Genomic DNA, 21,985 nt, shown 5'->3' on the forward strand with positions numbered 1-21,985 from the left:
AATAAATTTCAAGGTTAAAAAATGGTGCAAATACATATTATCTTTTCTGATAAATATTTTAGATAATTTTTAAACTATTAGATATTTGTCTGGTAACTTCCCCATTCTTCTAATGATGCTGAAATTTCCTGTGATCTGTTCTGGTAACTACCATTTGATAAATAATCTTAGGAACCAGAAAAAAAGGTAAAAGAAATATAAATTGCAGATTTCTTTAGAGATACATGAACTACTAAATTAAATTGTAAAACAAATACTTAGTGCTATGCCAAGAAATAACTAAATATTATGGGATGACTTATAAGGTCATTATGGTTCTTGCAAGTTAGTATCAATCAGGAGTGATTATATTAAATGGTACATAAGTCATTACATTGAGGAATGAAAACACCATTATTTTTCTGTGTGTGTATTATCTAAATGATGAGACAGTACATGAGAAACTAAAATACTGTAAAGAAAATTCAAATACTAAATGAATGTGTACTCTTATGGATGTGATTGATATTACTCTCCCATAACCCAGCATTACAGATTTAAAATATAGATTATGTCCCTTTGTGAATATTTGGTGATTATTTATCATTATTATTTTCAATAGTGGAAATACTAGCATCAAAGAAAAATTTTAAGCTGATAAGAATTTGTTTCTACATGTCGAATGAATTCATATAATAAAGCATAGTATGACTACAATTTCAAAGCTCTCAGAATGCCCAAAACAGCCCTGAAACATTTGCCAGAAGTTTATTGTAATGGATGCAGCAGAAATTTTTATACTATCTTTAAAACGAATGAACCAAAACAAAAAAAAAAGTGCAATTTATGTTTAACTTTCACCCATCTGATAGAGGAGCCTCAGTTTCAGCAAATGGCATCTGTTGACAATTTTACGTTTGTAGTGCTCAGGGGTTCCAAGCTTTAATCAGACTCATTTATTTTACTTCAGTGGTGTTTAGTACAAAACCAGTTAGTTTGTAATTGCCAGAACTGGCAATGTACTAAAAAGCCAAACAGCAGTTTTCCTAGATTTATTCTCACAGCCAAAATGTAAGTGAAAAAGCATGAAAGAAAAGGATATTCAAAGGAAAGCTACTGAGCAACCCTGATCTCAAATGGAAACCCACCTTATGCTAATTTAATTGTTGCTAAAACTCTACTTTTCATGAGCAGCTGCTTAAAATAAATATCAAACTGTGCAACTGGAAATGGTGACAGGCAGGATTATGTAGGACAAACTTCAATACAAACAAGAATGAGGTCTAGCAGAGAATCTGTGATTTAGAAGGAAAGTTCAAATTAGCCTCAAGAATTTAAATGTTACTCGTATGCTTCCTTTATGTCTTACACACCATAACCACTTAAAAGCAAATGTATAAGGCAAATCTCTGAAAAAGGAAAGCATTCAACAAATAACCAAAAATATTCCTTACAGAATGCAATTTCTTGTGAATTGTTTACAAATTAAGAATAGAGAAGGAAAGCTGATACACATCAAAATAAAAATGAGTCTAAATATGGCCTTGATGACAAATACGACTTCTCTTGTCTATTTTCTTATGCTACCATCTCAGCATCATGAGGTTAACTTTTTTATGCATCTAGAAAACAAAAAGGCACCCAGGAGATGACTCACTTTTCCTCAGCCACTCAGTCACATTTTCTTATATCTAAAACATTAGTTTTTGTTGAATGCATCTCTTCCTTGACATTGTCAAGGGATCCTCGCTGGCTCTTGCCAGATCTCTGCAATAGTGATTAGTCAGTCTCCCTGTCCCAGCCTCACGGGTTCTCACCCAGCTAGTGTTGCCAGTGCTCTTTCTGCAAGTCAGCGGAATCATGTTACCTCTGTGCTTATAACAATTCCTCAGTCCTTTGAGGAAAAAGCTACACTTCCATCCCCAGTAGGGTAAAGGTGTACAGTTCCTGCAGATCAAATATGTACCCTGAGAAACAGAACTTGCCCAGGGTTATCTTGAAGCATTCATCATAAAAAGATGACCAAAAAGGCAAGGGGATTCCAACAGAGGGGTGGACAACTGGAAGACCATGATTGGGGCTCAGGATATGAGTGGTCAGTCAGTGGAGAGGCACTGCCCATGCCAGAGGAACCGAGGTGGAAGGTACCAGCTGGAAGGAGCACCCCCCAAGAGAGCGCTCAGCTTTGGAAATCTGCCTCACTCAGAGGCCACTCCCACCAGACTACCCTTCCAAACATACCAGACCAATGATAAATGATTCCCTACTCCCGCCCGGTGTAGCTGTATGTATAACTAGGTAAGCTTTTTCTTCACACAAACCCTCCAAATTGCAATCCCACTATCCCGTAGACTTTGGTCAGCAGAATAAGTTTTGTTCTTGCCCAGATGGAAATGGCTCCTTGATTCTGTCTGGGGTAAGATGAGGAAAGAGTTAGTCATTGTTCCCCCCTTTGTCATGTGCCCAAGTGCTTAATGTCACTCCTGGCTCCCTGTACCCAGACACTGTGACACCTCTCAAGGTACCTTCTTAGGGAGTGAGGAGGGAATGCTAAGTAGGCACCACCCGTAACAGGCACTTCTTTACTTTCTCTCTTAAATCAGAGATATTTAATTGCCAAAGTTGAAATTTAAAACCAGAAAGGAAGGACAATTTCAAATGTCAAATGCAAAATATCATCTTACTTGCCTGTTCGTTTCCTTCCTTCAGGTCACTTCCAATGTAATCCTTCACTCTGAGGCAGCAATTTTTTAAGGATTTAAGGAGTTGTTGAAGGAGGAAAGGTAATGGAGAACTTTGGCTATTAAGGTATGGTCTGAGAGGCACTGATGAACTTAAACTGGTCTAAAAATGCAAGCACTTTCTTTTGTTCTTTCAGGCAAACGAGGAAAGCCCATATACTTCATTTTTACCCACAACAAGGGTAAAAGTGACTAAGGGTTTCTAAGGTTTGGTAGTCATAAACAAAATTAGCAAACATCCTGGATTTACTGAGGAGCCCACACAGTCTAAGAAATCTGGGCCCCATACACTGATGTGCACAGAATACTTCTATGCCCCCAGTTTGGGAGAAGAAATGATGTTTTTTGTGAAAGGTAGTTGGTTCCAGTGGTCTTGGTTATCAATTCTTGATTTTAAATTGACAAATAAGTTGGTAAATGATAAAGATAAACCTAGTCATAGCAACTGTCACACTATCACGTTGTTTACTCAACCCCATAATATATAAGGCAAATTGTTATCAATTATGCCTATGAATTTGTCATTTTAATAACTTCCTTTGTATAATCAAGTATAAAAATTCTGGCTTTTAAAAAATTTCTAGCATTTTAATGTAAAATCCTATGTATACGTTCATTCTTATTAGGTTAACAATGTAAAACATGTAATTACAAAAAATAGGAACACAGATTATAATGCCCTCACCTTTCACCACAAATCCACATGTACCATCCTACCAGTGTTTTCTGTCATCCTCCTCTTACAGTGGATGAAATATTTCTGTTATAATCAAAGGTTAATTTCCTCATGTGGTCTATCTAGATCCCACCTCCCCTTGCTTCTGAAGAGTCCTCCACTCTTCCTCCTGTATCATCAATTTCTCACAGTGATTTTCCTGGATAATGTCTATTATCTTACAAACATCTACCAATGCACAACTCATCTCCTATCTAAAAAAAAAAAAACTTTCTCGACGTCACGCCCCGACCTTCTGCTCCTTCCCTTCCTATTTTTGCTCCCTTTTTGGGCAAAACTTCTCCAAGGGGTTGGATGTCCAGTGATTGCCTCCACTTTCTCACAATCTATTTTCTTTTCCCCACTCCATCCAGGCTTCTACTCTCAAGTACTCCGTTGAAACCACTCTTGGCTAGTTCCCAGGTCATTGGGGAGTTCATGCTGCCAAATCAACAGATCGCTTTCCCAAATTCAGGTTAGGTGACTTTGCAGCAGGATTTGTCAAGGCTGATCCGATATTTCTGGGATGTTCTCTTCTCTTCACTTCCACCACCCTCTTGATTTTTCTCCTGCTTCACTGGCCATTGCTTCTGAGCCTCCTTTGTGGCCCTTTTCCTCCTACTCTCAAATATTTTTATTAATTTCATTTTTAATTTATAATAGTTGCACATATTTATGGGGCACAGTTTGCTGTTATGATATATGTATACATTCCAGAATGATTAGATCAGCCAATTAACATATCCATCACCTCACATACTTCATTCATAACTCCTAAATGGGCATATCAATCTTAGTAAGTCAAAATTAGAAGTATTGATTTTCCAGCAACCAAATATTCTGTGTGTCTTTTCATTTCGAATGACACCACCCCAAATACAAACAAACAAACAAAAAAACCTAAAACACTTTGGTGTTTAGGAAGAAATATAATAAAATCGTAACCTTACAGAAAAATGGTTCTCTAATTTGTATTATGATGAAGTAATGAGAAAAATCTGATAGTAGGTGTATCTTATAATTTATCACCTAGCCTTAAACAGATGATACTTAATTTTTCTTATTTGAGAGAAGTCTACATGATAATGAATTCAATGCTTATTAGCACTAATAACAATTATACATAATTTTGAACTCCACTTTTTAGAGTAAAATTGCCTCTGATATAAGATATCTTCCAGAGAGGTATTACGTGTAGGGTTAGGAGAATGGATAGAGGAGAGAGGCTGCCAGGGTTACAATCTGAGCTTTGACACTTCTAAACTATGTGGCCTTTGAAACTTCAAAGCTGTGTGGCCTTGGGCAAGTCACTTACTCTTTCTGTGTCCTAACTTCCACACTTGTAAAATGTGAAAAATGACAGCAACTGCTTCACAGAATTGTTGTAAAGATTAAGGCATTAACAAAAGAAAAGTACCTAGAAAACAGTTATTGGTGCATTCTATTTAATAAACTTTAGCTATGATTGAATATTTTAAAATTTCATTTCATAAATTTATTTATCCCAGAAAAAGGAGGTAATGCCTGATCGTATTTGTTCATGGGCTAAATATTAAATTCATTACTGCTTACTAAAGAACTTACAGTACATTTTTCCTCTATAGTTTCTTTTACTTTGGGCTATTTCCCTACTCTTTACTGGACATGCTATAAATTCAATAACGATATAAAAACCAAGACCTAACTGAGTAGCCCACCTATTTGTTAGCATCATTGGTAAATATGCTAGTAGGGAAAGAGAAGAATCTCCTTTTACTTGTTAAAAAAAAAAGGAGCTGCTCTGAGAGCAGGCTAGTAAGACAGATTAGGATAAAGAGATACACTTCATAAGGTCTATACAATTGCTAGAGTGGAGTTAGAAATTTAATTGTGCAGTTCCAAGCATTCAAAGAAACCAGAAAATCTGATTAGTTAGAAATTTAATAGCACCCATCCAAAAAAAATTTCCAGCAACTCAAGAGAACAATTATAGGGGTTATGAACAGATAGGCCCTGCTATTAGTAGGCGTTTCTACTTTACAAGTAAGGAAACTAAGGTAAAGAAGTTAAAAATTTCACCCAAGGACACCTACTAACAAATGAGATACAGAATGGAGTAGAAATAAACCCATGCTTTCGACTACTTCACTATACTTCTCCTGGTGTACAAAACACCCTTTCTTCTTGTTTCTTTATCTTTTTTTCTCGAAAGTGCTACATTTTCAAAGGGTACATGAACATATTAGGATGGGTCTATGTGCTGCTGCTTCTACTCAGGCTCAGGACTCAAGGCCATAATGGTCTTGTTTTTGATAAAGAGAGAAAAACCAAAAGGACTGAACCTTTAACCCCCCTGCTAGTCATCATCTCAACTCTCTCTCAGGTTTTACTATGGGAGAAGATCACAGAACAACTGAACCAAGAAGAAATATCATGTGTACTTGGGCATCACTTTCTCTGCACATTCCCTGACCATTCCTCTCCTTTCTCTGCCCTCATAGCCCGTCACCCAAACCTGTAGACCCTCCTCCTGCTCATTTGTTTATAGACAGGGGTCTCACTGTGTTGCACAGGCTAGAGTGCAGTGGTGGGATCAGAGTTCATGTAGCCTCAAATTCCTGGGCTCAAGAGATCCTCTCACCCCAGCCTTCCAAGTAGTTGGGACTACAAGTGTGAGCCACCATACCAAGACTTACATATTTATTAAATTTATACCCGTTGTTTCCCTTCACCACCACCTCCTTAGATCATCTTTCACCCAGATCAATGTGAGACCCTCCTAACTGGGCGCTCAAAAGAAATACACAAAGATTAACCTTCTAAAGAATTTATTATGTATTTGCTTTAAAAAAAAAAGAAACTATGGAAAGGCACTATAAAGAGAGCTAAAAAAGTTGCATTCCAAGAAAAGTAATATCCCAACATTTCCCAACTCAATTATGTGAAAAGTGTTAACCTGATATAATACTGCAATCATAAATTTAAGATACACATGTAATTCATATTTGCTTCCTAAATAACACATTCCATGATGGCTTGCAAATCTATTTCTTTCTTTTCTTTTCTTTTTTTTTTTTTTGAGATGGAGTCTCGCTCTGTCGCCAGGCTGGAGTGCAATGGCGCTATCTCGGCTCACTGCAATCTTCGCTTCATGGGTTCAAGCAATTCTCCTGCCTCAGCCTCCTGAGTAGCTAGGACTGCAGGTGTGTGCTACCACATCCAGCTAATTTTTGTATTTCTAGTAGAGACGGGGTTTCACCATGTTGGCCAGGATGGTCTCGATCTCTTGACCTTGTGTTCCACCCACCTTGGCCTCCCAAAGTGTTGGGATTACAGGCACGAGCCACCATGCCCGGCTGCAAATCTATTTCTTTTTTTACAAAAATTTGGCCTCTCAGATAAGCAAAACAAACAAACAAAAAAACTATTTCTAAAGTTACAATTTTACCATAAAGAAACAAATAATATTTACCAGTGTAAAACAGTACCCTGTACTTGTTATTTAAAAATGATGGAATAGGCCGGGCGCGGTGGCTCACGCCTGTAATCCCAGCACTTTGGGAGGCCGAGGTGGGCGGATCACGAGGTCAGGAGATCGAGACCATCCTGGCTAACATGGTGAAACCCCGTCTCTACTAAAAATACAAAAAATTAGCCGGGCGTGGTGGCGGGCGCCTGTAGTCCCAGCTACTTGGGAGGCTGAGGCAGGAGAATGGCGTGAACCTGGGAGGCGGAGCTTGCAGTGAGCTGAGATTGCGCCACTGCACTCCAGTCTGGGCGACAGAGCCAGACTCTGTCTCAAAAAAAAAAAAAAAAATGATGGAATAAAAAGAATGACAGCTATTTCTATACAGTTGCTTCCTTTTAATGTTGGAGAGATTCATCAGTATAATTCTAACAAATATTTTATTGTAAACTTGGTCTGATCTAGGAACTACTTTACCTAATATAAAATTACAACTGAAATAGGTATCCACTTTTACTCTGGTTCTATTTAAATAGTACTGTCCCTGGTATCATTTAGAAAAAATAGACAAGTAACTTCCCACTTTTGTCATAGGAAGCCAGACCAAGATGATGAAATAATCAATCAATTCATCAATGAGTCGACCAACTATTAAAAGTATCTCTTATGTTAGAGGTACATGTGAACTGAAAAGCCTAGTTGCTGTCTTGTGATTCAGACTCATTTCTTTTAACCTCAGCTGTCATTCAGAAAAAAAAGTAGGAAAAACAGACCTCCCAACAGCCTTTCTCACTTAAGAAGTAAAACATCATTTAATACTGACATTTACATAAGGGCTGTTGTGGCCACCCAAACACCAGTGGGTATGACTCTTAATGCTGGTTAGTCCTTCTGCTGGGTTAACTCTCTTACACGATTTGGGCCTCTGTTTAATGGTCACGCCCCTCAGAGGCCTTACCCTGGCCACCTGTAATAAAATGCTAACCCCATCACTCGTTGACCTCCGATTTAATTCTCTCATTGCATTTATTACTCCCTGACATGTCCATTTATTTGACAGTTGCCTCCTCTCACCAGAATGTTGGCCCCTCCAGAGCAAAGATTTTGTTTCACAAATTCTAAGTGCCTCGAGAGCTGCTTCACACAGAAGAGGAGCTCAATGAACACTTGAATGAATGAAGGCAATAAAGCCCTTCCGAGACTCATCAGTTAAACTCCAGGAAGAGTGTCTTTTGGAAATACAATAATACTATTATTATTATTAGCTTTTCTGTAGTATCTGTTTTCAGCAGGATAGGGAGATGGGGTGATTTATAGCCCCTGTCCACTACTATACACACTGATGCTCTTCTAGGAAGAGCCAGAAGGACAGCATCTCAGGGTGGCACCAAGTATTATCTGGGTAACAACATCACATGGTTCTGCCAATGCTACATTTCTGTTCCTCTGTTTAATATCTTTCCCTGGTGACAACATAAGCTACAAGTATAAATTACAATTGGTTAAAGATATGGCGACTGCTTTAATATTTCTTGTAAGGGCTGCCTTAACTGAAACAGAAAACATAATAACCATGTTTTTAGCCAGACTAAATTCCTGCTTAACTCATGGTTCATTGTTGTTACCCAGTTCTAGGACTTAGGACCACAGTGGTAAGACATTTAAGAGATCACAAAGATGAACATGCTTACTTGTGAAGGGCCCAGGCAGCCTCTACTACTACCCATGGTTATGTGGTGAGTTCAACTGGCAGAGAAAGGACTATATGACTTGACTCCCAAATCAGTGCTCTTTTCCCTCTGCCCATTTATACCAACAGTAAAAGTTGTTCGTCAGTATATATGAGTCATAAAGTGATGTGCATATGCTGTAGAATATTCCAAATATAAAAAAATAAATCCATGGCTTAAAATATCTACATTAAATAAAAAATAGTTTTGCATTAATGATTATTTCTTATTGAGAATCAGAACAGTAGCTATAGCAGTATATAGAAATCTCTATGGTCCCTATAAGACAAGGCAAAAGCAATAGAACATCAAATAAAGGGAAGATAAGATGTAATCAGAATTTGAAAGGGAAAGTTGAGGCAACTTGCAGGGGGATAAGAAAGAAGGAAGTGTCAATAAGACAAATGTCAGAATGTGACTGTATATTTATCAGTGTAACAAATCTAAGTGTAATGTTCAATTCCAACATGTTTGTCATAGACAGAAGAGGATTTACCATGAAGCTGATGAAGCTTCAGCTTCATGGCCCTCACTTTGGTTAGCACTGTCTAAGGTCCTGGGAGAGGCTCTAGCAATATAGTCTGATGGCCATATTTTATAACACTTGCTGTTGGTTAAGATCCTGTCTCCATTTGGACTACTCCTTCATCACGTTGCCCCTCATGTCAGGAGGTGTCAGAGTGGACCTAACTGCTTTTGGGATTCTGCTAAGAAGAAGCTGAGTTGGAAATACATTTATTTTGGGTTAGTGTGATACAGCTATGTAGTTTACTTTCCATTTTGTAGTCTAGTCATTCTCAATATAAAAACAGCTTCCAGGAACTCCTACGCCCAATGTGCTGATGCACCCAGCATCATGACTAAAAGATAATGATGATACACTATTTAATGAGTGACATCAATTCAGAGATCAGCTAAGATTAGTCACTATACAAGGGAAGTTGAAATGTCCTGAAATATAAATAAGAGAGAGGTTTTCCAATTCTATAGTGATTCTAAAAATCTAAATGACATGATCGATAAGGAGTTGCAAAGGCAAATATTAAGCATCAACTCTGATCTAACAAGCTAGAGGGAGAATACCCTTTCTATTATTTCCAGAAAATATTACAGAATTGTTGTCACAGGAAAGGCGATTTGAGAGTACATGGCCAGCCGGGCGTGGCGGCTCATGCCTGTAATCCCAGCACTTTGGGAGGCTGAGGTTGGTGGATCACGATGTCAAGAAATTGAGACCATCCTGGCTAACAAGGTGAAACCCTGTCTCAACTAAAAATAAAAAAATTAGCTGGGTGTGGTGGCCCATGCCTATAGTCCCAGCTACTCAGGAGGCTGAGGCAGGAGAATCGCTTGAACCCAGGAGGCAAAGGTTGCAGTGAGCCGAGAGCACGCCACTGTACTCCAGCCTGGCAACAAAGCGAGGCTCCGTCTCAAAAAAAAAATTTTTTTTTAAATAAATAAATAAATAGAAAGAGTACACAGCCAAAAAGATATAAGGAAAAAAGTACTATAGAACATTTCAGGGAGTTAACAAAAATGTTGTATTTCTTGATTTTGTGATGTTTGTGGTACAGGCAATTTTGAACAATTTGTAATTTGTTTTTATTTTTTTTTTGCATTCTAAATAAATTTTCACATTTGTACCTAATTTGGAATGTGTAACTTTGTACGTTTTTTCCTTAGAGAGAGACCCTAACCCTTACCGAAGTGGTATAAGCTTCAAAGGTGGACCCACACAACTCAGACCCACCTCTGTACAGAGCTTGTACTGCACTACATTCCTACATTTCAAAAATGTCTTAAATCACAGGTCCCAGAGCAAGGGAATCCAGAATACAAAGTTCATTTTCCACTTTGCTTAGCATGGCACAATCAAATGTATTTAATGACAGGACAAGAATAAAGAGAGAATAAGACTTTGAAATTTTTGAAATTCTTTTCTTCTCTTAAGGCAGGTTTGACTCAATTAAAATATTTATATATGGAAATGAATCACAGTACAACTAGATTAGAATTGATGAAATGACTTTTAAGCTATATTTACACACACAAAAAAGCTATTTTTTTTAAAGGCAGGGTATTCCTCTGTTGCCCAGGCTGGAGTGCAGTGGTATGATCACAGCTCACTGCAGGCTCAACCTCCTGGGCTCAAGGAATCCTCTCGCCTCAGCCTCCCAAGTAGCTGGGATTGCAGGCACCCGCCACCAAACCTGGCTAATTTTTTTGTATTTTTTGTAGAGACAGGGTTTCACCATGTTGCCCAGGCTCGTCTCAAACTCCTGGGCTCAAGTGATCCACCTGCCTTGGCCTCTCAAAATGCTGGGATTACAGGTGTGAGCCACCACAGCTGACCTGCCATTCATTTTTGACTGTGTTGTCAAAATGAAGCCTACATTGACCCTCATAGACCTCATTAAACCTCAGGGACTCAAGCCAGAGAGAACCAGAAACTTCCAAGGCTTGCTAACTGGAATGTTTCTGTGCTATGCCGGCCTGGAGAATCCTAAAGAGCTTTTAGAGTTTATAATCTCAAGAATACACAAGCACATGAACCTGCAGCAATTATATACTAATCAAATGCAATCCATATTAAGTATATAAAAATTCTGCTCATTGTGCAGTAGCCTATTTACCGTAATATACACGTAATGCATACAGAGCCAGGAAGTTCCTGAAATTCACAAATAAACTTTGTCTTTTCTTTCCATCCCTCTTGAGTAGTTGGCATAACAAACAGTATAAAGAATAGCGTGATTTGATATAAAATCAAAGCCACTTAAAAATACAAATATTAGTAACTCCTACTGAAAATTAAAGAGTTACTTCCTCCCTTGGAATAACAGCCATATAGGTCCATAATCCCTTGAGGTTAGATGAATTCTATAATTCAAATAACTTAATTAACTTATAGATTTCCAAAAGGCAATACGGTGCATATGCCATGCCTAGAGCAGCACTCTATAATCTAACACATTAATACTTCTGCAGTGAAATGCATGATAATTCACATAAGTAACAGAAATAATGATCATAAATAGCTTTAAATCCTTTCAACTCAGGTCTTGCTGCCAGATGAATTCAGCTCATGTCAAACTTTGCCACCACATACATTTTTTAAAAACTGGCTTGTGATATCTCCATGTTTTTTGTAATACGAAATTACAGATTAGGGATTGTGAGTCTGTATCTTCAAGAATTTCATCTATTTTGTTTTACTTTTATACAAGGATCAATCAATTGGTGTTTAGTCTCTCAAGTCCTGGGTAGTTTTGGGTAGTTTTTTTTTTATTTGGTTATATCATTCCCCATCAATCCCAGGACTTTTCAAAGTAAATCACAGTAGAATGCAATAGAAGAAGCTACTGTTATCTTGGGGATTGGTAGTGGTTGCTGGGAGCAGCCTCTTTCCCCAAAGCTCTGCCTTAAAAATGAGCTGCCTTTTCAAATGCAGCACAGGGCCACAGAAGGAGAGAATTGATCTCACAGAATTTATAGATGGGGAAAAATCATTGCCAGAAATCACGCCTCTAGATAGCACAGTGGGACCCATAAATACTGAAGGCTTGAGGAGTGTCTGGACAGAACCCTATTGAGGATTCCTACAGCGCGAGTGCTGCCACTGCCATTACTCAAAACTCAGACCTCAGAGACAAGCACAGCTCTAGGAGCTGCATGTAAACAACAGCATTTGATATAGAAAGATCATAAAGTTATAGAATGGATGCATTCTGGCTACTCAGAACTCCCTGCTACAAACTACAGCAACTCTTAGCAGGATCAGCCCATCCTTTCATCTTTTCTAGATAGATAAATGGAGAACAGGACCATTAACTTGAGGTTGCAGTGAGTGGAAAGAGAGATAGAGATGAATGTACAAATTTTAGGGAGCTTTTAAAAAGCTAGAAGCTGTTACTCTCAGGGGATATTACATGTTACTCTAGGCCAGGGCATTCAGGAGCATTCAAGAAACAGGCTTGCCTCATTCTACACTGAAATGTGAAAAATGTGATGAGCAACATGAAGATATTCGTATAATAAGCAGTTCTGGCATTTATCCTTTTTTTTTTTTTGAAGCTAAGAGTGAATTTTGAGGTCAGTATTATTCACTAGGGAGAAAATACTCTTACTCTACCTCCCCAAAATTAAGAAACACAGTAAAATCTTCTTTGCTACTTTGCAATTCTTTTTCAAACAATTCTGCCTCAAATAAGACCGTTATTATCCAGATTACCAATAGTTTGATAGTTCTATGAACAGCACTGTAAAAAAATGATTATATCATACTTAGATTTTTATTTCCTTCTCTACCATCTGCCAGAAAATCCCTAAAAGTATTAGCTCTCTTGACCCATGGCATCAAAATGATCTACTGTTAAGTAGAGCAACATCTTGATGACATGGCAAGTCTAGGAATACTAACTCATGAACAGTATCTAAAATATGACTCCCAGTCTTAGGCATATAATGCTGTAATTTCCAGGATGGCTGGTTTAATATGTTTTTTGTTTTGTTTTCATGCTGTTTTATTCCTCTCCTAGTACAAAAACCTATGCTATATAACATTTTATGTATCTGAGCATTTTATTTAATAACATGACTATCTATATAAATTTGTTCCATTAATGTTTAAATGTTATAAAAGTATAATTGGTTATTTTCTAGTAGCTAGCTTCTTGCTTGATAATATTCAAAGCAACTTGTTTTTATTACTCTTATTACCTTACTGTACATCATATATCCACAGGGTACTTTGGAATACAGAGTTCAAGACAAGAGGGAAAATCTACTGGGAAGATGAGAATTTGGTCCTAAGTGTGCTATTATACCAATTCTCTGATCACGGGTAAAATAAATGCATGAGGAATGGCTACGTAGGGAATGCGGTTGAATCAACGGTCTGCCTGGTTGGTATGCTCTCAGCTGCTGTCCCTGACGTCTGACAGTGTGTGCACATCCCACCATGCAGAGCAGCTTCTGGCTCTCATGAAATACAGGCTCGATTTGCCTCGCCTACGCCTGCACATAGAGGCAGCTCATGCTTTGCGAAGTTCAGGGGCCGTAGCCAAAACAGCAGCAGTTTGATTCAAGGGTAAGAAGCAGAGCAGGAAAAAATGGTTACTGTATCGGATAATGCTTTGTGGCAGCCCAGGAGGGAAGTGTCCTGGGGCTTCTCAGTCCCAAGTGACAGGGATGGCAATTGTGACTGAAAGGAGCCCACAGATATTACTTTAATTAAGAACAGTTCCATTCTGCATGAACAGAAATCCTCTAATTACTCTTGGATCTGTCAAGAACTGTTCTTGACAGAGCAAACAAATTTAATTTTGGTAAAATATGGTCACCAAAGTTAAGATAATTCATTATTTTATGAATAGAAATTGTAAATTCAGAGAAATGAGTATGTCCAAAGTTTTTGGTCAGCCCAAATGATCAATTAAACAATTATTTGGATAGGGAAGTCTAGACTTTATGTCTATACCTCTGTTTTGCCCACCAAAAAATACCCATGGGGGAATTCAGCGTTTATTAACGAGAAAACATATTTCAAGGACAATGTTCTATGGGGGAACATAATATGCAAGCAAAATTTTCATTCTAAGCATCTACTAAAAATGGATATTAAGGATTAAGAGAGGTCAAATAAAGTAGAAAAATAAAATCAATAAAAATCTTCAAAAATATTCTGTACTTGAACTAAAAACATGCTTCCTTTATACTTGAAATACTTTTTTTCATAATATATAGAAAAAGAACCAGGTTCTAAAAGCAACTGTCTTCCACTTTCTGTTTTATATTTATGTTTAAAATGAGGCTACCAGTAATAATCTCTGTTTTGACTATCAGACTTACAAACCTTTCTTTCTGGTGAAATGTGACAGTGCGTGATTTATTGTACTTAATATTTTGTCCCTCAGTCACTTTCCTGGCTGAATTTCCCAAACCTCATTAGGGGACTTCTTCCAGTTCATGGCAGATGGACAATGACCACAGGATATAAAATGAACAGCTGTCCTCCTCCCTGCTTGTGCCTTTCTCCCTTCCAGGCGTATCCCTCTTCCCTCACTTCCAAAATATTTGTATTTCTTCATTGTCACTGGTACTCCTACCATAATGGAGACAGGGATCTATTCTCTCCCAATTTATGGAAGGCCAAGCCACATTCCAACCACTTCCAAGTGCCCACCCCCTGCAGGTTTTCTCCCAAGCCCACAGTAGTTTCATTGCCATGTTGCATGAAACACGAGGAAGAGAAATGTGTCTGGCTTTGCCAGGTTCCCTGCCAGGCCATCCTCCTTTCCCCAGGGCCCATGTAAACTACGCCCGAATGCTCATGCCTGGCCCATTTTCTAGGAGGACTAATCCCCATCCCGGGCAGCAAGTGTTAACTGTCTCCCCTCCTCCACTCATGGCAATCTGGAGACAGCATTAGTGTCATTGTTGCTGTCTGGCTCTGACCTTGGTCCCCAGTTCTTAGCAGGGCTCCTGAGTCTTGTTCTTCCTACAGGGTGCCATTCCCGTAACCTTCACCGTGACGCCTGACCCTCTGGTGGTACCATGCCTGCTCTTGTCAATCTCTTTCCCAAATAATGAAGTCCTCCCTCCAGCCCTCCCTCTTTCCTGGACTTTCCAACAAAGTAAACTCTCGTTCTCCTCTGTAGTCTGCATCTGTTAATCAGCAATGTTTACTGCCATACTTGTTTCCTTCTCCCACGTAGACTCTCTCCCCTCCTCCTCCCCTCTATTTGATAATGAATTTCTCAAAGATTGGGGCAGCGTCTTAGGCTTTGCTTTCTCTACAGGGAACGTAAGCACATTATGATACATATAATAAATATTCTAAAGAGCTTAAAGATCTTCTCTTTGACAGATGAGTCCCTGGTTAATTGACAAGAAACTGGAAACTGCAGGCTCAGACTAAATTCTAACAATGCCCATGGATTTCATTTAGCATACTCCCTTGCTTCCGAAGTCAAGAATGCGGATAGTATTCAGCACCAATGTGGAACAGTATGAAATCCCTAACCTAACCTAGGAATTCAATTTAGTTACATTGTTTTTAGTTCTAGGTGTGAGCCAAATTCTGTCTTACATACAGAAACGGACACTTGTAAGTTCCTTAGCCCTCAAGGAATATTTAAGTTAGAAAAGGTGAAAGTGAATGTGCAGAAATGGTCAGTGTATCTATCAAAGCAGAGTGAAGCACCTGTCATAAAATAAATTCAGAGCCAGTGGGGTTTCAGAGATATCAGTCTGGGGCAACGGGATGAGTTTTCATGGAGGAGTGGTCTTTGAGAGACCATTTGGTCTACATCAATAATGAATTTCTTCTCATCCTGTAGTTCACTGCTGTATTCCTTCTACTAGAACAGTCCCCCCAAAATGTTAATAGCACGAATTTATGAATGAATTACTGACATTTTTCTAAGCCTCATTAGATGAGTGACAAATTGAATATCTCAAAAGAGAAAGGGGATAATACCTGTGTCAAATTGAGCATTTTAATCCATATAAAAATATTGAATTATCAGTTCTAATAATTAAAAAACACTTATAATCAATCTCAACAATCTTTGCCAGAACTTTGGGTTTAGTGGTATTTTACAGGATTTCAGAATATTCTCTTTTATTACTTAAGCTAGGGCTTAAGAGTTTGGGGTGAGGTGGATTTGAAATAAATATATATTTATAAATATTATATATAAATATACATATGTTTTATATATATATATTTCATTTAAACTCATTTTAAAAAATAAACATTCCCTAAAAAGGTCAACTCTGGGATGACAAAGCAGGATACCCTGCATCATAATCAGTTTCACACCTTTACTTACCAAATTTTAGTTAACATAGAGGTATTCCATATATAAAACAAAAAAAAAATTTTTTTGTTTTAACATAGATATTTGAAGATCTAGAAATCAAGTCTTAAATCTTAGTTAAATACATTTATATCCAAGAATCTTACCCTTAAATAAAACATGTATTTAACCTTATAAAACATATGTATTATTTTTGCCATTAAAATTTTCTAATGTTTCATTTATTTTTGTTTTGGGCTTAGGTCACCAAATATTTTGTTAGTCTTATACTTAGAGATGTCCATGTTTCAGAAGAGGTGTTCACTATTTCATAATAAGTTCCCCAAGGTCTTACTCACCAGGGAGAGTGATTCTGGAAAAAAAAATGAGAATCTAATTTTAAATATATTTCAGTAAGTTCGTGGAGGAAATGAGCAGTAATTCATACCAAGATATGGAGGAATCGATTTCTCCTCCTCTTGAATTACCTGTTCTAAAAGAGTTGAGAGAGAATTTCTCTACTGAATCAAGTTCTGAGTAATTAAGATGTTTATGAATTAGGCTCAAGGGAAAAATCAACTGCTTTTCTTATGCTAAATGAAATAGAATACCTTTTACAAGTGACATTTTATCCTTTACATCTATTAAAGAAAAAATAATACCAGATCTCTTTTCTTTCACAAAGCAATATTCCAATTCAGCTAAGAGTATTTTTAGCTTTTGTAATTTCCAGTTTTTATTTTTCAAAATACACTCGTGTAAACAGAGTGGCTCTCATTCATCTCTGAGACTCTGTAGCATGTACACTACAGAAGGAGAATAATTCAAGCCTAAGAACATCTGTGTATCTTAATAAGTAAATATAAAGCATTTATGATTTAATGACTTCCTTATGTCTTGAAATGATAAAAACAAAAACAAAGCAGCAAAAAAAAAAAAAAAAAAAAAAAAATTAAACACACGCACAAAAATAAAACCGGAATGTTTAGGACATCCGTAAGTAAAACTCAAGAGAAAAGGTACTAATTCTATAAATCATGAACAAATGATAGATTCTAGTTAGCTCAGTAATTACGTACTGATAAACACTTGCATATGTATTTCTGTCTACTTGTTTCACTTAAAGTATAGTTTACTGGTGATTCTGTTTCTTTCTGGGTAATCTTTTCCATTGACTGTGGTCCTCAGATCACCTGCCCCAAACCCCCTCTTGGCATGAAATGTCTGCATCACATCAGTTTAACACTTGGTAACATACTAATATAGATGTCTTTGTAATGGTTACTTGTCACTCAGGGAAGCAATATTTATGAGCATCTATTTATTATGAGTCCCTGGGCTAGTGACTGAGGATACTGTGATGGACAAGATAGATTTGTCTGGCAACCCAAACTATTTATTCTTCATGGTGTGTTTTTAAATGCTTTACCTTTATTCCTTGTTTGGCTAATAAATCCTATTAATCTGATGGAAGACGTAAGCTAAATTGAACAAGTATATTACATGGTAAATTCTTTTAGAGTGACTCAATGCAGATCTCTATCAAGGAAGTGACAAAGTCACCCCAACACAACTACCCAAACAATTTTTCTGAAGAATTAATTTCATTCTATTTCTCTATTGCTCAAGAGAGAAAGAGGTTCTTTTGCAGACCTCTATTAAATAACTAAAGAACAACATTATTTTACTTTAAAAAAGTTAAATTAAATGAGTTTAAAACCTCCATTTAACATTTATCCCTCTATTAAGTAAGTTGAAGCCCTGAGCTGATACAGATTAGTCTTCAGATAGATGCAACTTTATCTGACATTGCTCATAGCTACCAGGCCCAGTTCCTCTGCTCTAGGAGGGCACGCATGTTCCCCTCCAATGCCTTGCCTGTGTTCACTCTGCCTCTTCACTTGAAAAACCTTTCCCTGTCCTTTCAAGTGACTCGGGTTGTTGGCAGGGATTCTCCTTCCTAAGAAGCCTTCCTAAAGAAACTCATTAGGCACTGCCACCCTGGGGACCTATATACAGACCCACCCTGTTTACAACAATGCCGTTTTCTAGAGATTTCATGCTCTCTATGTACCCAGTGCCTTCTACTACATTGTTAAGTGCTGTAAAAACGTTCTGTTTTCTCACTTATTTTGTTTTCCCAGAGTTGAAGCCAGCTCAAGCAAATACTGAACACACAACAAATATTCAGTGAAATTTTGTTAAGTGAATGATGGACACAAGGTACTACCGCCATTTCCTTTGGATCCTCAACCCTGCCTGAGAAAGTAGAGTTCAGAGGCATCTGTAGGATAACACTTTGCAAGGGTGTCATCTCAAATTTTTCTTCCTATCCCAGAGGAAATCTAAAGGAAGCGGGCAAATGCCCCTAAGGCTACTACCATAAATTCCACAAGTTGCGTCTAATGAATCAAGTGAGGATGGTAGCAAATCGATGTCTCAGCACAGAAATGGATAAGAGATCTTTCACTGGAATGGAAAAATGAAAAGTTCTTCTACGAATATTTTAGGACACTTTCCAAGATGATTTAGCTGTGGATAACATGATAAATTTCATCTTGCAGAACTGCATTTTCAGGATTCTTTGACTTTAAAAATCACTGGTTAAGACAGCCTTACATTTATGTATATATATGTATGTGTGTGTATATGTATATATACACAAATACATAATCTATATACACATGTATAATATATAATTATATAAACACATCAGATACACACATGTATGTATACATATATAATGTAATATATGTATATATTGTATAAACATTGTGTGTGTGTGTGTGTGTGTGTGTGTATTTGAAAGAACTGAGAGAGTATTGCTGCTAAACATTGGCATATGGAATTTATTTGAGACACCCCTTAGTAATTCAAGCAATTTTTGTATGAGGAACTTGGGAGTCTTTTGGATAACATTTGTTATGCAACTGAAAATGTTTACAAGAGCAATATGAAAGTATCAACACAATAATTTCTCCAATTGTGGTTATACATGCCCAATTATGAACATAATTGACCACTTAGGTTATAATAATAGAATTCCCTAGAAAACTGCTTGAATCATTGTGTTATACAGTGAACATTTAACATTTAATATCCTAAAGGACTTCCTAAGGAGTGACACTAAAACTAACTGGACATATTATTATTAGTATAGATTTGGAGAATTCCACAGTACACAAGGAAATGTAAATGTTGAATTGTTAACATATAGTTTTTTATAACATAATCTTAATATAATTTTTGAACTGAGTATAAATAAAATGGCTATCATGGCTGCTATTGGATTGGTTGGATTCATTTTAATTTGCTATTTTGGTATCTGATTACTATGGATACCCACAATTACGGCATTTCTAGAATTTGTGAGTGTTCCTCGGTCTGGCCCTCATATCACCCAAATAAACAGAATGATGTCACACCCTTATATCTCATAAACATCCATATAAACAAATGATAATGAGATACACAAAACATTTCTGGAAAGTTCTTCCCGCTATACGGTATTCACCACATACTACCACACACCATACAACAGATGGTTTGCTACTACATTGTTTCTTTGCCATTCTAACTCTTCTTGGTTTCCCCCAATTTTTTACTCTCAAAGTGTAGTAAGTAAATTCACCAATGAAGTTTATAAACAATAAATTACAATTTCTTTTACTAAATATGTTCCATTTCATTCCTAAGGATATGTTAAAATTTCAACTTTTGATTCTAAAACTGCCACCTGAAAAGATTTATAAATGTATTTTCAGTTATAAACTTGAGATCTCTTTTTCTCATTTTCTTCCTCCCTCTCTCCTTCCTCCTTCCACCCTTCCTTCATTTTCTCCTTGCCATCTCTCTCTCTCTCTCTTTCCCCAATTCTGTTACTCTTCCAGTCTTCCAGCAGGATTCAAATCTGTGCTTTAAATAACATAAGTTGGCCTGATGGCTACAGTCCTCAGGCTTGTGGGGAGACCAAGGGCTCTTGCTAAGTCCCATGTTTATGTCTAGTCCCAAGACCTTGGCCCTGGTGCTTGCTATGGGTTTTGAGTCTTAGGTAATAAACCCTTCATTCTCTGATTACCTCCTCTTCTTGGTACTTTTTCATCAACTCTGTTGTAATTGGTACAAATGAAAGGCAAGGAAATAGAGAATCTATGCCATATTAGCAGTATGCTATTCACCAAAATAGTAATTTTTCCCTGTAATAAAGGATAATTTAATTGGTGTAGGAGCTCTCCACCCTTGAATAAAGTACAAATAATATTAGAATTAGGAGACATATATTTTAAAATTGATTCTCTTGTGTTCTTTAATTGCTTAAAGACAATATCTGAAACTAATGTTCATCTCTCTAACAAAAAGAACAAGTACTCAGAATACTGATACATTATTAACCATTATTCAGCTTATGTTACATATTAATAGCATAATTAAACACGTTTATCGTGATTAAGAGGCTCTAAGTTGCCTGTCACGCTACAGTTAAAAAAATTTGTTTTTGTAGCACCACAACTCTTTAAAAATAAAACTTTTTTTGATTATAAAAACATTACGTGTTTGCTACAGAACAGGATACACTTGTTAATAAGTCAAAGAAAACTCTTTCATCAAAAAAACCATTATTTTTGTTTTTCCTAATACTTTACTTATGATCACACATGGACTTCTGAACTGTCTGTAAATTGTTGTAGGTAATACTGTCAACTGGAGAAGAAAATAACCCAAAATGTAATCAGGTGACTTCACATAGTACCTCCTACACAGGCTGAAAAAAGGCACAGTGATGAAAAAGTGACAAATACATGACTTAAAGAAAACTGTTCTTCAGCAAAATCAACCACAGTGGGCTCCTGGCTGTAGAACACTGACTTGCAATTTGGAATAGAAGAATCCTGAGAGAAACAGTCCTTTTGCTAACGGCAGACCTTCTAAGATATGGAAGCAACTGGAGGATGCTGTTCTGAGCATGGCTGGGGGACACCTGCAATTCTCATGCCATAGGAAATGGTCAGGAGGGGGTTTCGCTCTAATGGGACCTAGGCCCCATTAAAAGACAACATGTTTCTTCCCCTAGAACATTTCCTCTGTACATTTATACAAGTTATTTATAAATACATACCCTTGAAAAATAAAATGGAAGGTAATAGAATAGACAGCAAAACTGCAAACACTTGATCAAAAGGCACCTTATTTTACTGAATGCTTTGGGTAGGAACTTTTAGCTCTAAAACAAAAGCACTTAAAAGAAACATTGCCAGATACAGTCACTGTTTTCATTATCTATGTTTGAATTTAACATAGATTATTTATGCTAAACATGAAGCCTTAATTGGTTTCTTTCAGTTACCAGTAATTATCTTTCTCACTACCAGTTAGTCAGAGCTCAGGAAATGGAACATATTTCAGTCTTAATCTGAGCAAAACACAACCAGCAAGGTAATCCTGCTGTAATAGAGTAAGCCAATGAATGCAAAATACATATGTAAATCATCTTAAGATTTTTTGAATTATCTGCAGTATTTTTCAAACCATTCACTGCTGCAGAGAAGTGAGAACAGAATTTAACATTTAAAAAT

The 21,985-nt window shown here is 37.1% G+C and overlaps 1 protein-coding gene across 1 annotated transcript in view; it reads right to left on the bottom strand.

Annotated features, from left to right (window-relative positions):
- RELN (reelin) overlaps positions 1–21,985 on the bottom strand; it is a 520,733-nt gene that overhangs the window by 230,438 nt on the left and 268,310 nt on the right. The gene's annotated exons all lie outside the window — the stretch shown is intronic.

Source organism: Gorilla gorilla, chromosome 6 (genome assembly GCF_029281585.2).
Source record: "Gorilla gorilla gorilla isolate KB3781 chromosome 6, NHGRI_mGorGor1-v2.1_pri, whole genome shotgun sequence".
NCBI classification, from domain to species: Eukaryota; Metazoa; Chordata; class Mammalia; order Primates; family Hominidae; genus Gorilla; species Gorilla gorilla.